General features: G+C 35.5%; 1 pseudogene; it reads right to left on the bottom strand.

The window, feature by feature from the left end:
- Positions 1-232: 232 nt before the first annotated feature.
- On the bottom strand, positions 233-771 carry LOC139704616 (olfactory receptor 11G2-like; annotated as a pseudogene).
- Positions 772-16003: the final 15232 nt, after the last annotated feature.

Genomic DNA, 16003 nt, shown 5'->3' with positions numbered 1-16003 from the left:
GGGATATACTGGGTGATGGGACTATGTGGACACTTAAACTGAAGTATTAAGCTTCAGAAGTATTAGAATATATTAAATATTAAAATAAGTATTTAAATATAAATCGAAGTCACCATCTGCCTTTATCTTATTATTGGGTAATGACTAATGTTTTAACAGCTCACAGACACACGAAAAACTTCAGCTCTCCCAGTAACTCTAGCAACATCCCTGAACTATTAAGCTTCAGAGGTTAATGGAAAATTATGATAATGGGAATCAAGAACCAGGGAAAACCAAGAACTCAGCAGTTGACCACAAAATTGGTATAAAGATACCAAGTCAGAGTGGTCAGATATGTAGAGGCCTTCAGATGGCAAGGAACTAATAAAATGCCATATCTTCCAGGAAAAGCCATTTTGCAGAGTCTAAGGAGAAGAAGAAATAGAACTGGAATAAGTACCCAGAGAAGGAGATGACCTTGGTGTTAGACAGGAAGTCAGTAAACATGTTGGGGACCATGGAGATGACATAACAGATCTCCAGGAAGGAGAAGTTGGACAGCAGGATGTACATGGGGGTGTAGAGTCTCTGATCTCAGTGAATAGTGTGGATGACGGAGCCATTGCCCAGGAGGGTCAGGAGGTAGACAGCGGAGAAGAGCACAAAGAGGAGGATCTGCCCCTCCCTGGTGCCAGGGAAGCCCAGGAGGATGAAGCCAGTGATGGTGCTAGATTTGCTGGGGGAGCTGAAGTTTTTTTTGTGTCTGTGAGCTGTAAAATCACTAGTCATTACCCAATAACAAGATAAAGGCAGATGATGACAGATTTATATTTAGATAATCTTGAGAAAGAAAACACATAGAGATCAATAAAAAATATATATATGTAATATTCAACTTTATTAATCCTTTGCTCCAATGCACATTTCATTGTGGGCTCAAGAAAACTATTGGTCAGAATGGATAACCTTTCACATATACTCTATTATATTAAAGTCTAATATAACCTTCAAACTCACTCACAATACTCTCCTTGAGGAGTCAGTATATATATCCATATTAAATATGCATATTATATACATAATACTTAAATGTATATACTTTATGTAATATGAATATATACAAGATATACTATATATAAATATATGTCTTAGCCATAGTAACTCTTTTAAAAATAAAATCAGATCAGCCTCTCCCTTATATGCAGACTTACAATTAAATAAAATTTCGAAGCTGTGGTCTTTGATTTGAGTCCTCTTAACATCTTCAACCTCATAAGCTATTCTGTTTAACACACATGAAGAAAGTCGCTCTTTCTCATATACACTGTATTATTCAAAAGTTCACATACATATTCCACAAATTTAAGCCAGCAACTATAAAACAGGGTTCTTTGGAGAAAATGCCAGTCAGCCGTGAGGTAAAAGAACATATGTATATCATCCCTGAGCTCTCCAGGTTCCACTTAGGGGTGTAAATATTTGGACAACTCACATAGTAACCAGCATTTCAGTAGACAGTGATGTCACTTTTGTAAAGCTTTGTACAAAGAGCTGGCCAATCTTTCTTTAAATAGTTTAGGTTTGTGGGCCATTCAGTCTCTGCTGAAACTACTCTGCTTGGCTGTTGTATTGCAAAAGTAGCTGTCATCAACACTAAAATGAATGCATGTGGCTGTTCCAATAAAGCTTTATTAAATACAGTGAAATGTCATAAAATTATCATGTGTTAAAGAATTTTATTCTTCTATTATTTTTTGGGGGTAAAACTGGGCCATTATAATGTTTTTTAAAAAATATTTATTTTTTAGTTGTAATTGGATACAACACCTTTATTTCACTTATTTATTTTTTTATGTGGTGCTGAGGATTGAACCCAGGGTTTTGCACGTGTGAGGCGAGCACTCTACTGCTGAGCCACAACCCCAGCCCCCATTTTAATGTTTTTTATAATTGAATAAATAGTTCTTTTGAAGATCACAGATAAGTGAATCTGTTTGGTAGTATTCAGAAACATCACAGTAATGGTAGTTTTCTTGTAATCTTCAAAAATTATAAGAAGTGACTTGTATGAAACTGCTGTCCAACTAGTATGGCTGTATTTATGCATCAGGATGGTTGGAAACCCAGGCATGTGTCCCCTAAATGATCTTGTCTCCTTGGTGTCACAAGGTACAATTTGGTTGTGTGCACCTCAGTGATTGAACCTTTGGTAAAACCACGTAGAGTTGTATCTATGAGAATGATACATAGATATTTACCAATTGCTTCCTTTGCACTTAAAAAAACCCTGTGAAATAAATTGTGAGGAAATAAGATCTATAAGAAATTGGTGAGGCTCCTGGACGTTGGCCCAGACTTGAGAGGAATTCTGTTCAAAGGAGGTGATGAAAATTGACTGTTCTCAGTGGTAGAACACGTCCCACCCCGGATGCTTCCGTCTCTGACTGTTAAAGATAGTTAGGGTACCAGGGATTTGGAGGTGGAAGTAGGAGAGGGGATAAAAATTCTAGGAGCTTTTGAGTAGATTCTTAGCCTCTATGATACTTACTTCATTTCTTTCAAAGGAAAAGGGAGTTGATTATTTGATTTTAATTATTTTTTTATTATAGCACATTTAATTTTATTCCAAGTGTACCACAAATATTTATGTTACTAGAACTTTATGAATCCAGAGATGATGTTTCAGTTACATTTCTCTCAGATGAAAACACAAGTTGGATGGTCCATCACTTGTCCATGAACCCACTGGATTTATACCAGCTTCCTCTTGGGGCAAGTCTCCAGCTTTGAGTCTGACAGAGCTGCTGTAGAAAACAAGAAGAGTATAGAAATGATTCTCTGGGTGCTATCACCATTTTATGTTTGACCTCATCAGGTTGACAGTGGGTGAAAGCCACACATTTCTTACAAGAGTATAAGAAATGGCTCTTCTGCTCATAGAGCAGCAGAGGGGTTTATCTGGCATAAGCTGAACTGGAGCTCTCCAGATGGCAGGCAGATCCCTCTGAACTGGCTGCAGAAGGGAGTATGAATATGGGTACATTGGTTTCAAAGTGGTACTTATGGGTATAGGATGTTTGATCTGATTAATTAACATTCCAAACAGAAATGCCAACACCTTCACCCCTACCATATCTTAGAAAAATTGGGTTAGGCTCTGTTTAAATTACCATATCCTATACTATAATATATAAGAGGAAAGCAAGATATTTATCTATCTATCTATCTATCTAGTCTTAAGAAGGCACAAGGGTGTGGAAGTCTTCTCAGGGTTTTTCCTTCTGGGGGACATTGAAACCAGTTAGATCATAATATACCTGTTCACAAGGACAAATTTGCTTCAATTCAAACAACCAACTTCCAAGTAAACTTTTTGAGAAGTTAAATACTGTTTTTCAGATGGATGCTTTTCATTTTAATTGTTTCTTTGAGCATATTACTTGCTTGTTTGGAAAGGTGAATTATAAAAGTTTATGAAACAAAAACATTGGCAATAATTTAACTCTGCAAAAGGCATAAATATCTATATGGAATTCTCACACCACATTTAATGGAAGGTAGAAAATATTTTTGTTTTACTTAATTCTGAAATTTTCTTTTCATTGGTCATAAAAGAAAAGATTTAATTATAAGCAAATATTCCGTGAGATACATAGATATAGATATAGATATAGATATAGATATAGATATAGATCTCCAAACTCACATAGCCACTCAGTTTAGTAGTCACCAATGGCCTCAGGGGCAGAGAGGCTCCATATAAAATCTCTTTCTCATAGAGAATGTACAGAAGACCTCACCTCATTCTACAGCCAGTGGTCTCTGTTGTGCTTCTCAATGAGGCTATGACAGACCCCCCCTTCCTAGAAAGTCTGTATCATTGGCTAGTTCAGGCTATAAACAACTACATAATGATACCATCTGTTTTTCATATTCTATTCTGGTATTGGGTTTCACATCAACATTACCTGTTTTAAATTCCATTATTGTTAGTTTGACTAAAGTTTCCTCCACCCTTCTTCCTACCTTTCCTCCTCCTTACTTCCTCCCCACTTTCTTTTCCCTTCCATTTCTTTTCTGCCTCCATCTGCTTCTGCCTTCCGTTTCTTCCTTCTTCCCTGCCACTCCCCTATTCAGTTTTCTCTTCCTTTCTTGGCCAAGTTTTAACTTTCCTAGAGAAATTTCTTACTTCTGGAAACAAATTCACATATCAAAACTTGCTCAGCATTTTAATCATTTGAGGCTGAGTTTGCACTAAAATTTCATTATGAACATTATCAGAATTAATATTTTTCTTTCTTCTTTTCTTCTTTCTTTCCTTCCTTCCTTACTCCCTCCCTCCTCCTCTCTCTTTCTTTCTTTCTGCAGTACTAAAGATTAAACCCAGGGGCACTTGGTCTTTTTATTTGTTTATTTTCAGACAGGGTCTAATGAAGTTGTGGACGCTGGTTTGGAACTTAGGTCCTCCTGCCTCAGCCTACTGATTTGCTGGGATTACAAGTGTGCCCCGTCCCCCACCCTGGTTTCTGGCTTATCATCAGAATTTCTTATTGACAAAACCATTTTTAAATAATTTTTCCTTGCCTCTTGAATAAATTTACCCTAGATTTATCTTCTTTCAACTTGTAAACTTAATGTCATGATTTTGAAGCTAGCTGCAAAGTTGGATCATGCTGTCCAACAGTTTATCTTCTGATCTTCTAGCCCAGTTGTACAGTATTACACTGTATATTGATTTGTGAAGTAGCCACTTAAACAGTCAAGATAAAAGATATGTCCTTCTAGGCACATAGTTTCCTTCATCACATTGCCACAAACCAACTATTTCAACCTCTTATCTAGTTGGTTGTATTATTTCCTCTTGGTGAAATAACAGACACTATATATTTGGCAGCTAAAAACCATGCACATGTATTACCTCTGAGTTCAAGATCACAGTTGTCTGTAGTAGGTTCCTCTGGACTAAATTCGGTTGACAGCAGGGATTATGGAGACTGTAGGGGAGAATCTATTCCCTTTTCTAGCTTTTGGATGTCTCCTACATTACTTGTCTAGTGGCCACTTCTGTCTTCTTTGAGGTCAGCAGTAGCAAAACTATTAACCTCTGCTTCTAACTTCACATCTCATTCTTGACTTTGGTTCTTCTCCTTTCTTTCACTTGTGAAGAACTTTGTATTGTATTAGCCACACAGATAATCCAGGACTGTCTTTCTGTCTCAAGATCCTTAATTCCAAATTATAAATATCTGAGGTGATAGATAAGCCAATTACTCCTATCTGATCTTTACACATTTTATATATGTGTTAAATATCACACTGTACTCCATAAGTATATAAAATATCTATGTGTCAATTAAAAAATGTAAAAAGATCCTTGTTTCAATCATATCTTCAAAGTTTCTTTTGCTATGAAAGGTTGTGTGGCATTTAGGAATCAGGGCACAGGCATCTTTGGGAAGCTATTATCCTACCTAACATGTAGGTCTAGGGTAGTTGTATGTAGACCAGCTCTTGTAATCCGCCCAATCCATAGCAGGATCAGGCCTGGCTGGTTCCAGGAGAACACTGGGTTGTCCATCCTCATATTGTTCCAGTTTCTCAGATAAACTTTCCAGAGATCTGTAGGATGTTCTTATGGAGATTCTGAGCAGAGCAGGCTCCAAAAATTGTCTCAGTGTGTCCTGGAAATGTTTTATTGTTTTTTCTTGCACTTAGCATATTCTGAGAAGTTTTAAGAGGAACGGAAGTTCCCATATTCTCTGTAGTACCAAAGATATCAAGCTGAACAGAGACACCCAGCTCTCTGTCTCTTCTCTTTCTCTTTTCTAATTGTTAAACATTTTCCTCATCTTTCTTTCTCCCTGTTCCCTATAAATTTATTGCATTGGATTAAACCACTAGATTTAGTTCTGAGAAAATTAAAAACATATTTTGAACTTATACACAAATTTCATAAGAGTTGGGTTAAGAGTTAATGGATTTCATAATAAATGAATAAACATAAAACATACCAGTTCTTTAAAAATGTAATAATGTATTTAACTATAATTTAAAATTACTCTTTAAATGCTCTGCACTTAATATATGTAATTAGCAACAGAAACAATAGAAACAACCATTAGACACAGTACTGTGTCCTTTGAGAATCCAGCCTCAGGTCCCTGGTCTGACAAGTGAGAGCTGGCTGGTGGAAAGTCCACAGCAAATAGGGAAGTTACTTTCTCTGCTCTTGTACCTTTGGGAGAATTCAAAGTCAAAAAATGATGGATATCTTTTAAAAATTGAAATGGAATTCAAATCTAGACTCAATAAAAATTTTCTTCACCTTGCATGGTTTATCATAAGTAATGTCAACTTTTATCATGGTCTTTATTTTGATTGAAAGTTTTTGCCCTAGTATTCAATATTGTGTCCTCAACCCATTTAATGGCATTTCTTCTAATATTAATTGGAATCATTTTATCTTTGCTTTCCTAGCTCAGGTTTGCCTTGTTCCTCTTATCCCTCTTGCATACCTGATTGTCCCTCAAACTCCCCTCTCCATTCACTTTTTTCTTCTTTTTACCCCAGTTTGTAATATTCTTTTCTTTCCTTTTCCTTTTTTTCCCCTTCTCTTCTTTTGTCCAGTTTTTCTCCACTCTTCTTTTTAGTCCCTATATAACATAATACCAATTCTACTATATTTAATAACTAATTTTCAACCTATTCCAGAACTTTTCTACAAGTTTATGTCTAGATGATTTTCTGTAAGAAAATAGGTGCCAACCAAGATTACTTAACCCAGCAAAACTATCTTTCATAATTGAAGATGAAAAAAAAACTTTCCACATGAAGTAGAGGAACTGTAAAGATTGATATCAATATATTTTTATTTTTTCATAAGGTTGAATATTATGTGGCTTTACTCTGAAGTGACTGTAATGAATAGGATTCAGTATCTTCTCTCAAAGTGGTGCCTATACTGGGAACAGGAGAGAACACACATAGAGTGAAACTATAAATACCTGGACATTCATCTAACTCAGGGCTCTTAAGAGAAAGAAACTCACTAAATAGTTCCTGGCATAAAAGAATAAGCAATAATCATCTCAGTAGATGGGTAGACATACAAGCAGTATGAAAAAGTGAGGAAAAAACCACCCAAACAACCCATAACATTTCAAGAACTGACCCCATTGACACTATGTGGAGAAAATGTTGGAAAAGAATTTAGAAAGTTCATAGTTAAAATGTTCAACAAGCTAAACAAGACATAAGGAATGAACTTAGAAAGTGTAGGAAGTGAGTGATCATTTTAATAAAAAGAGATTCTGAAAAAGAACCAAATGGAGATCTTGGAAATTAAGGATTTAATTACAAATAAAAAAATCCAATAGAAAGCATCACCAATAGATTAGATCACTTTAAAGATAGATAAAGATAGATTTTTTGGCTTTAAAGATAATGTATATACTCTTAAAAATAAAATTAACAATAAAAGAGATGTTAAGAGACCATTATCAGAATATTCAAGAAATACGGAAAAATATTGAGACAAAATTTAAGAAGCATTGGGCTGGAAGAAGGATCTGATATACAAACTAAAGGAATGCACCTTATTTTCAGTGAAATAATGTTAGAAAAATTTCCAAATCTTAAGCAGGAAATGGAAATCCAAATACAAGGGGTATATAGAGCTCCAGATAAGTAAGATTAAAAAAAGATTCCCTCCAAGACACATTATAATGAAAATGCCTTCTGTGCAGAATAAAAATTTTAAAAGCTTCAGGAGAAAAATGGTAGGTCCTGTAAACCAATTTGAATTTCAACCAGATCCTAAAATCCAGGATGACTTAAAATATCATATACCAAGCCCTGAAAGAATATAGGTGTCAACCAAGATTATTTAACCCAGCAAAACTATCCTTCATAATTGAAGATGAAAAAAAACCTTCCACATGAAGTAGAAGCTAAAAGATTTCATAACCACTAAGCCTGAAACGTAAGACATATTCAATGAAATATTCCATGTAGAAGAAATGTAAAATAAAAATGAAAACCAGCATAGGAATGAATTGTACTAGAAGAATAGTCAATTAAAAGAGAACCAAATCTGAATTAAGCATTAAAAATTAATCAAAATGGCAGGAAATAAAAATCATCTCTCTATAATTACATTGAATGTAAATGGTCTGAACTATTTGATCAAAAGATGTAGATTGGCAGATTGGATTTTAAAAAAGTCCTAGCCATATGTTGTTTACAAGAGACACATCTTATAGACAAAGACAACCACAGACTGAAGATGAAAGAATGAGAAATAAAAAATGAAAACAAAGAGAGGTATTTATACTTATACCAGACAAAGTAGACTTCATGCCAAAACTAATCAGAAAAAACAAAGAATGTCACTTCATACTGGTTAAGGGAATAGTCCAACAACAAGATATAATGATTGTAAATACTTATGTCCCAAAAAACAGTGCACTTCCATGTATAAAACAAACTCTTCTCAATATAAAGGATCAAAGAGAGCACAATACAATAATACTGGGTGATTTCAACACATCTCTCATTATTAGATAGGTCACCCAGACATAAACTAAGTGAAGGCTCTTTGGAACTAAAACATACAATTAATCAAATGAATCTAAGAAATATCTATAAAATATTTGAATCATTGATGACTGAATTCACTTTCTTCTCAGCAGAACATGAAACTTCTGTAAAATAGATTATAAAACAAATATTAGCAAATACAAAATAATAGATGTAATTCTTTGTATCCATTGTATCAAATCAAAATGGAGTGAAATTAGATATCAATGATAAGATAAAAAAATGGGAACCATTTTAATACCTTGAGATTAAATAATACACCTTTTTTTTTTTGTACCAAGAATTGAACTCAGTAGTGTTTAACCACTAAGCCACATCCCCAGCCCTTTTTATTTTTTATTTTGAGGCAGGGTCTTGCTAAGTTGCTTAGCACCTTTCTAAGTTGCTGAGGCTGGCTTTGAATTTGTGATTCTCCAGCCTCAGCCTCCCCACTGCTGGGAATAATATACTTTTGAATGAGGAGTGTATCATAGAAGAAATCGGGGAAAAATAAAAAAAAAATTCTTAGAATTTTTGTTTCTAAGGTAATTGAAGAAGACCTTAGAAACAAATGAGAAAAAGGGTACAACATATAGCTGGGCATGGTGGCAAATGCAGCTGGGGAGGCTGAGGCAGGAGGATCACAAGTTCAAAGCCAGCCTCAGCAAAAGCGAGGCACTAAGCAACTTAATGAGACCCTCTCTCTAAACAAAATACAAAATAAAGCTGGGGATGTGGCTCTGTGGTTGAATGCCCCTGTACACCCCCTTCCAAAAAAGACACAACATATCAAATTCTCTGGGATAGTATGAAGACAGTTCTTAGAGAAAAGTTTATAACATTGAGTTCTTTCATTAAAAAATAGAAAGATATCAAATAAAAAATCTAATATTACACCTTAAGTCTCTGAAAGAAGAATAAATAATACAAAAATCCAGAGAAGACAAAAAACAATTAAACCAGAGCCAAATTTAATGAAATTGAGAAGAAAAACAATGACAAAATACAAAGGATTAATAAAACAAAGAGTTGGTTCTTTGAAAAAATAAGCAAGTTTGAACAAACCTAAGCCAAATTAACCAAAGAAAGAGACAGAACATCCAAATTAATTAAATCTGAGATTCAAAAGGAGATATCAGCATTGCAAAAACCCAGAGGATTCTTAGAAACTATTTTGAAAATTTATACTTGTGGGACAGCCATGGGTGGTGTGTGTGAGCTATGAGCATTTTGAGCACACGAGTGGACTGGACTGACGTTGCTGCTATTTCTGGGCTGTGCATGTATGTGTCCCTTTTGCTTGCTCTGCCTTTCGATCCCACATAGCACCTGAGATGGGCATGGCCTTCCAAGACTTCAGTCAATCTGCTGACAGCAAGACATCAGGAAGCTAGACTCAACCCCCTGAGTCCTGACTCCTTGCCTCATTTGGGTAGGACTTTCTTGAGTGTCTTCCCCTCAATAAAAGGGCTTTAGAACAAAGCTAACATCATACTGAACGGAGAAAAACTGAAAGCGTTTCCTCTAAAAACAGGAACAAGAGAAGGGTGTCCACTCTCACCATTCCTATTCAACATAATCCTTGAAACTCTAGCAAGAGTAATTAGGTGAGAAAAGAAAATTAAAAGGAGAGAAACAGGAAAAGAAGAGATCAAGTTATCTCTGTTTGCTGATGACATGATCTTATATTGAGAAGACCCAATTCTCTCTCTTATATTGAGAGAACTCCACCAGAAGACTTGTAGGCCTGATAAACACATTTAGCAAAGAAACAGGATACAAGATTAACAAACATAAATCAATTGCTTTTCTATACTCCAATAATGAACCTGCTGAAAAAGAAATTAGGAAAACTACCCCATTCATAATAACCTCAAAAAACAAAGACACACCACTTTAGGAATAAATCTAATGAAGGAGATGGAGGTTTCCTACAATGAAAATTAAAAAAAAACATTGAAGCGAGTCATTGAAGAAGACCTTAGAAGATGGAAATACTTCCTATGTGTTTATATAGGCAGAATTAACATTATCAAAAAGGTAATACTACCAAAAGTTGTATACAGAATTAATGCAATCTCCATCAAAATACCAATGACATTCTTCCCAGAATTAGAGAAAGTAGTTCTAAATTCATGTGGAAGAATAAGAGACTCAGAATAGCCAAAATAATTCTGAGCAAGAAGAGCAATACTGAAGGCATTTCTATACCAATCTCAAATTATAGTACACAGCAATAGTAACTAAAACAGTATGGTATTGGCAATAAATCAGGCATGCAAAAAAATAGAGTAGAAGATGCAGAGACAATCCCACATAGATAAAATCATCTGATATTCAACAAAGGTGCCAAAAACATATGTTGGGGAAAGATATCCTTTTTAACAAATGGTGCAGGGAAACCTGGATATTCATATCTTGAAGAATGAAACTAGATCCCTATCTTTCATTCTGCATAAAAGTTAACTCAAAGTGCATCAAAGACTTATATAAGAAATTTAGGGTCAACACTTTCATATTGGTTCAGACATTGACAAGCTTTAGAAATGCAACCAAAAATCAGCAAGTGGGATAGCTCAAATTAAAAATCTTCCACCCAGCAAAGGTAATGATTAAGAGTGCAAAAAGAAAGCCTATAGAATGGAGAAAATCTTTGATAGCTACTCCTCTGACTAAGGATTAATATTCTGAATATATAAAGAATTCAAAAAGCTTAACACCACCACCACCACCAACAACAAAATAACCCAATAAATAAATGGGCAAAATAATTAAGAAGATATTTCTCAAAAGAAGAAATACAAATAGCCAATAATTATATGAAAAAATATTCAACATCTCTACCAATTAGAGAAATACAAATCAGAACTACTCTATGATTTCATTTCACTTCAGTCAAATTGGTGATTATCAAGAATACAAATAATCATAAATGCTGGTGAGGATGTGGGGATTCATACCTTGTTGGTGGGACTACAAATTAGTGCAACCACTCTGCAAATCAGTATGGAGATTCCTCAAAAAACTAGGAATGGGACCATCATATGATCCAGTTATCCCATTCCTCAATATACATTCAAAAAATTTAAAATCAGCATACTATAGAGATGTAGCCACACCAGTGTTTATAACAGCACAATTCCCAATAGCCAAGCAGTGGAACTAACCTAAGTGCCCATCAATAGATGAATGGATTAAGAAAACATGCTATATGTTCACAATGAAGTTTTACTCAGCCATAAAGAAGAATGAAAATCATGGCATTTTGTAGTAACTAGATAGAAATGGAGTACATCATACTAAGGGAAATAGCCAGATTCAAGATCAAGGGTTGAACATTTTCCCTCATATGTAGAAGCAGAAGCTAGATCAAAATAAGTAAAGAAAAAATATGTGGGTGGGAAACTTCATGAAAATAGAAGAGAGATCAGTGGAGCAGAGGAAGGGGATTGAGGGGGAGGGAGGAGGGACAGGGAAAGGGAAGAACAAAATGAATCTGAACAAATTTTCCTGTGTACATATATGAATATGCCATAGTGAATTTAATCTTTATGTATATTCATAATGCACAAATTAAAAAATCTGTAAATAAATGGAAGAAATATAAGAAGAGTAGAGGAAAAGGACAGGGAAAGGAAGGAGGAGAGGAAAACGGTAGTACTGGTGACTGAATTGTGAACAAATTATTTTCCTTATACATAATAACATCAAAATGAACCCCAATATTATGCAAAAGTATAAAGAACTATTAAAAAATAAAAAAGAGTTGTTTCTTTGGGATAGATTGATTTGTAGACTAATTTAATGACCTAAGTCATGTTCACTCTTCCTTTGCAACATTGATGAACAGGAGCTGTACATTGATTGCTGAGCTGGAGTCAATACTTGCCATGGACATCTGCTCAAGTCACATGGGTGTCACTAGCTCTGCATGACTACCTAAGTAAAAAACCAGAGGACTTTTGGAATTCATTAATTTTGATGTTTCTGATATCATGTTTAGGTGATATTCGAGTGACTAACATTTTATGAAAAAATCTCCATTATTTTCCTTGTTAAATCTCTTTATGTTAGCTCTTTAGATTTAGATTTGATCATGATGTGTATAAACAAGACTAACACGACAGTTTGGTTCACATTGACTTACAGTGGAGCCAGCCACTTTTAAAATTTGTTCTAATCAGTTATACATGGCAGCTTCGATTCATTGTATACAAATGGAACACAGTTTTTCACTTCTCTGGTTTTACATGAAGTAAGGTCACATCATTCAAGCAATCATACACGTACCGAAGGTAATGATGTCCATCTTATTCCACCATCTTTCCTACCCCCTCACCTCCCTCCCCTTTGCTCAATCCAAGTTTCCTATAGTGGTCCCACCCCTCCCACCATTACAGAGTAGCATCCTCTTATCAGAGAAAACATTTGGCATTTTGTTTTCTGGGATTGGCTTACTTCACGTAGTATGATGTTCTCCAACTCCATTCATTTACCTGAAAATGCCATAATTTCATTCTCTTTTAATGCTAAGTAATATTTCATTGTGTATATATAATACAGTTTCTTTTTTTATATTGGTTGTTCAAAACATTACAAAGCTCATGATATATCATCTTTCATACATTTGACTCAATTGGGTTATGAACTCCCATTTTTACCCCAAATACAAATTACAGAATCACATCGGTTACACACTCACATTTTTACATAATGGCATATTAGTGACTCTTGTATTCTGCTACTTTTCCTATCGCCTACTATCCCCCCTCCCCTCCCCTCCCATCTTCGCTCTCTACCTCATCTGCTGTTGTTCAATTCTCTCCCTTGTTTCCCCCCCGCCCTTTCCCCTCACAACCTCTTATATGTAATTTTGTGTAACATTGAGGGTCTCCTACCATTTCCATATGCTTTCCCTTCTCTCTCCCTTTCTCTCCCCCCACTCATCTTTGTTTAATGTTAATCTTTTCCTCGTGCTCTTCCTCCCTGTTCTGTTCTTAGTTGCTCTCTTTATATCAAAGAAGACATTTGGCATTTGTTTTTTAAGGATTGGCTAGCTTCGCTTAGTATAATCTGCTCTAATGCCATCCATTTCCCTGCAAATTCTATGATTTTGTCATTTTTTTGTGCTGCGTAATACTCCATTGTGTATAGATGCCACATTTTTTTTATCCACTCATCTATTGAAGGGCATCTAGGTTGGTTCCACAGTCTAGCTATTGTGAATTGTGCCGCTATGATCATTGATGTGGCAGTATCCCTATAGTGCGCTCTTTTAAGATCCTCAGGGAATAGTCCGAGAAGGGCGATAGCTGGGTCAAATGGTGGATCCATTCCCAGCTTTCCAAGAAATCTCCATACTGCTTTCCAAATTGGCCTCACCAACTTGCAGACCCACCAGCAGTGTACAAGTGTACCCTTTTCCCCACATCCTCGCCAACACTTATTGTTGTTTGACTTCATAATGGCTGCCAATCTTACTGGAGTGAGATGGTATCTTAGGGTGGTTTTGATTTGCATTTCTCTGACTGCTAGAGATGGTGAGCATTTTTTCATGTACTTGTTGATTGATTGTATGTCCTCCTCTGTGAAGTGTCTGTTCAGGTCCTTGGCCCATTTGTTGATTGGGTTATTTGTTATCTTATTGTTTAATTTTTTGAGTTCTTTGTATATTCTGGATATTAGGGCTTTATCTGAAGTGTGAGGGGTAAAAATTTGTTCCCAGGATGTAGGCTCTCTATTTACCTCTCTTATTGTTTCTCTTGCTGAGAAAAAACTTTTTAGTTTAAGTAAGTCCCATTTGTTTATTCTTGTTATTAACTCTTGGGCTATGGGCGTCCTATTAAGGAATTTGGAGCCCGACCCCACAGTATGTAGATCGTAGCCAACTTTTTCTTCTATCAGACGCCGTGTCTCTGATTTGATATCTAGCTCCTTGATCCATTTTGAGTTAACTTTTGTGCATGGCGAGAGAAAGGGATTCAGTTTCATTTTGTTGCATATGGATTTCCAATTTTCCCAGCACCATTTGTTGAAGATGCTATCCTTCCTCCATTGCATGTTTTTGGCCCCTTTATCAAATATAAGAAAGTTGTAGTTTTGTGGATTGGTTTCTGTGTCCTCTATTCTGTACCATTGGTCCACCTGCCTGTTTTGGTACCAGTACCATGCTGTTTTTGTTACTATTGCTTTGTAGTACAGTTTGAACTCTGGTATCGCTATACCTCCATATTCACACTTCCTGCTTAGAATTGCTTTTGCTATTCTGGGTCTTTTGTTTTTCCATATGAATTTCATGATTGCTTTATCTATTTCTACAAGAAATGCCATTGGGATTTTGATTGGCATCGCATTAAACCTGTAGAGAACTTTGGGTAATATCGCCATTTTGATGATGTTAGTTCTGCCTATCCATGAACAGGGTACATTTTTCCATCTTCTAAGATCTTCTTCTATCTCTCTCTTTAGGGTTCTGTAGTTTTCATTATATAAATGTCTCACCTCTTTTGTTAGGTTGATTCCCAAGTATCTTATTTTCTTTGAGGATATTGTGAATGGAGTGGTTTTCCTCATTTCCATTTCATAAGTTTTGTTGCTGATATACAGGAATGCCTTTGATTTATGCGTGTTGATTTTATATCCTGCTGCTTTGCTGAATTCATTTATTAATTCTAGCAGTTTCTTTGTAGACCCTTTTGGGTCTGTTAAATATATTATCATGTCATCCGCAAATAGCGATAATTTAATTTCTTTTGTCTGTCTAATTGCTCTGGTTAGTATTTCAAGAACTAAATTGAATAGAAGTGGTGAGAGAGGGCATCCCTGTCTTGTTCCAGATTTTAGAGGGAATGCCTTCAGTTTTTCTCCATTTAGGATGATGCTAGCCTGAGGTTTAGCATATATAGCTTTTACAATGTTGAGGTAAGTTCCTGCTATCCCTAATTTTTCTACTGTTTTGAACATAAAGGGATGCTGTACTTTGTCGAATGCTTTTTCTGCATCTATCGAGATGATCATATGGTTCTTGTCTTTAAGTCTATTGATGTGGTGAATAGCATTTATTGATTTCTGTATATTGAACCAGTCTTGCATCTCAGGGATGAATCCTACTTGATCATGGTGCACAATTTTTTGGATATGCTTTTGTATTCGATTCACCAGGATTTTATTGAGAATTTTTGCATCCAAGTTCATTAGAGATATTGGTCTGTAGTTTTCTTTCTTTGAAGTGTCTTTGTCTGGTTTCGGGATCAGGGTGATGTTGGCCTCATAGAATGAATTTGGAAGAGCTCCTTCTTTTTCTATTTCTTGAAATAGCTTGAAAAGTATTGGTATTAATTCTTCTTTGAACGTTTTGTAGAACTCCGCTGTATACCCATCCAATCCAGGGCTTTTTTTGGTTGGTAGTCTTTTGATGGCTTCTTCTATTTCTTCCTTTGTTATT

This window comes from Marmota flaviventris, chromosome 2 (genome assembly GCF_047511675.1).
Source record: "Marmota flaviventris isolate mMarFla1 chromosome 2, mMarFla1.hap1, whole genome shotgun sequence".
Classification (NCBI taxonomy): Eukaryota; Metazoa; Chordata; class Mammalia; order Rodentia; family Sciuridae; genus Marmota; species Marmota flaviventris.
The sequence above is the reverse complement of the archived record's forward strand: the minus strand, read 5'-3'. Positions and strand labels throughout refer to the sequence as shown.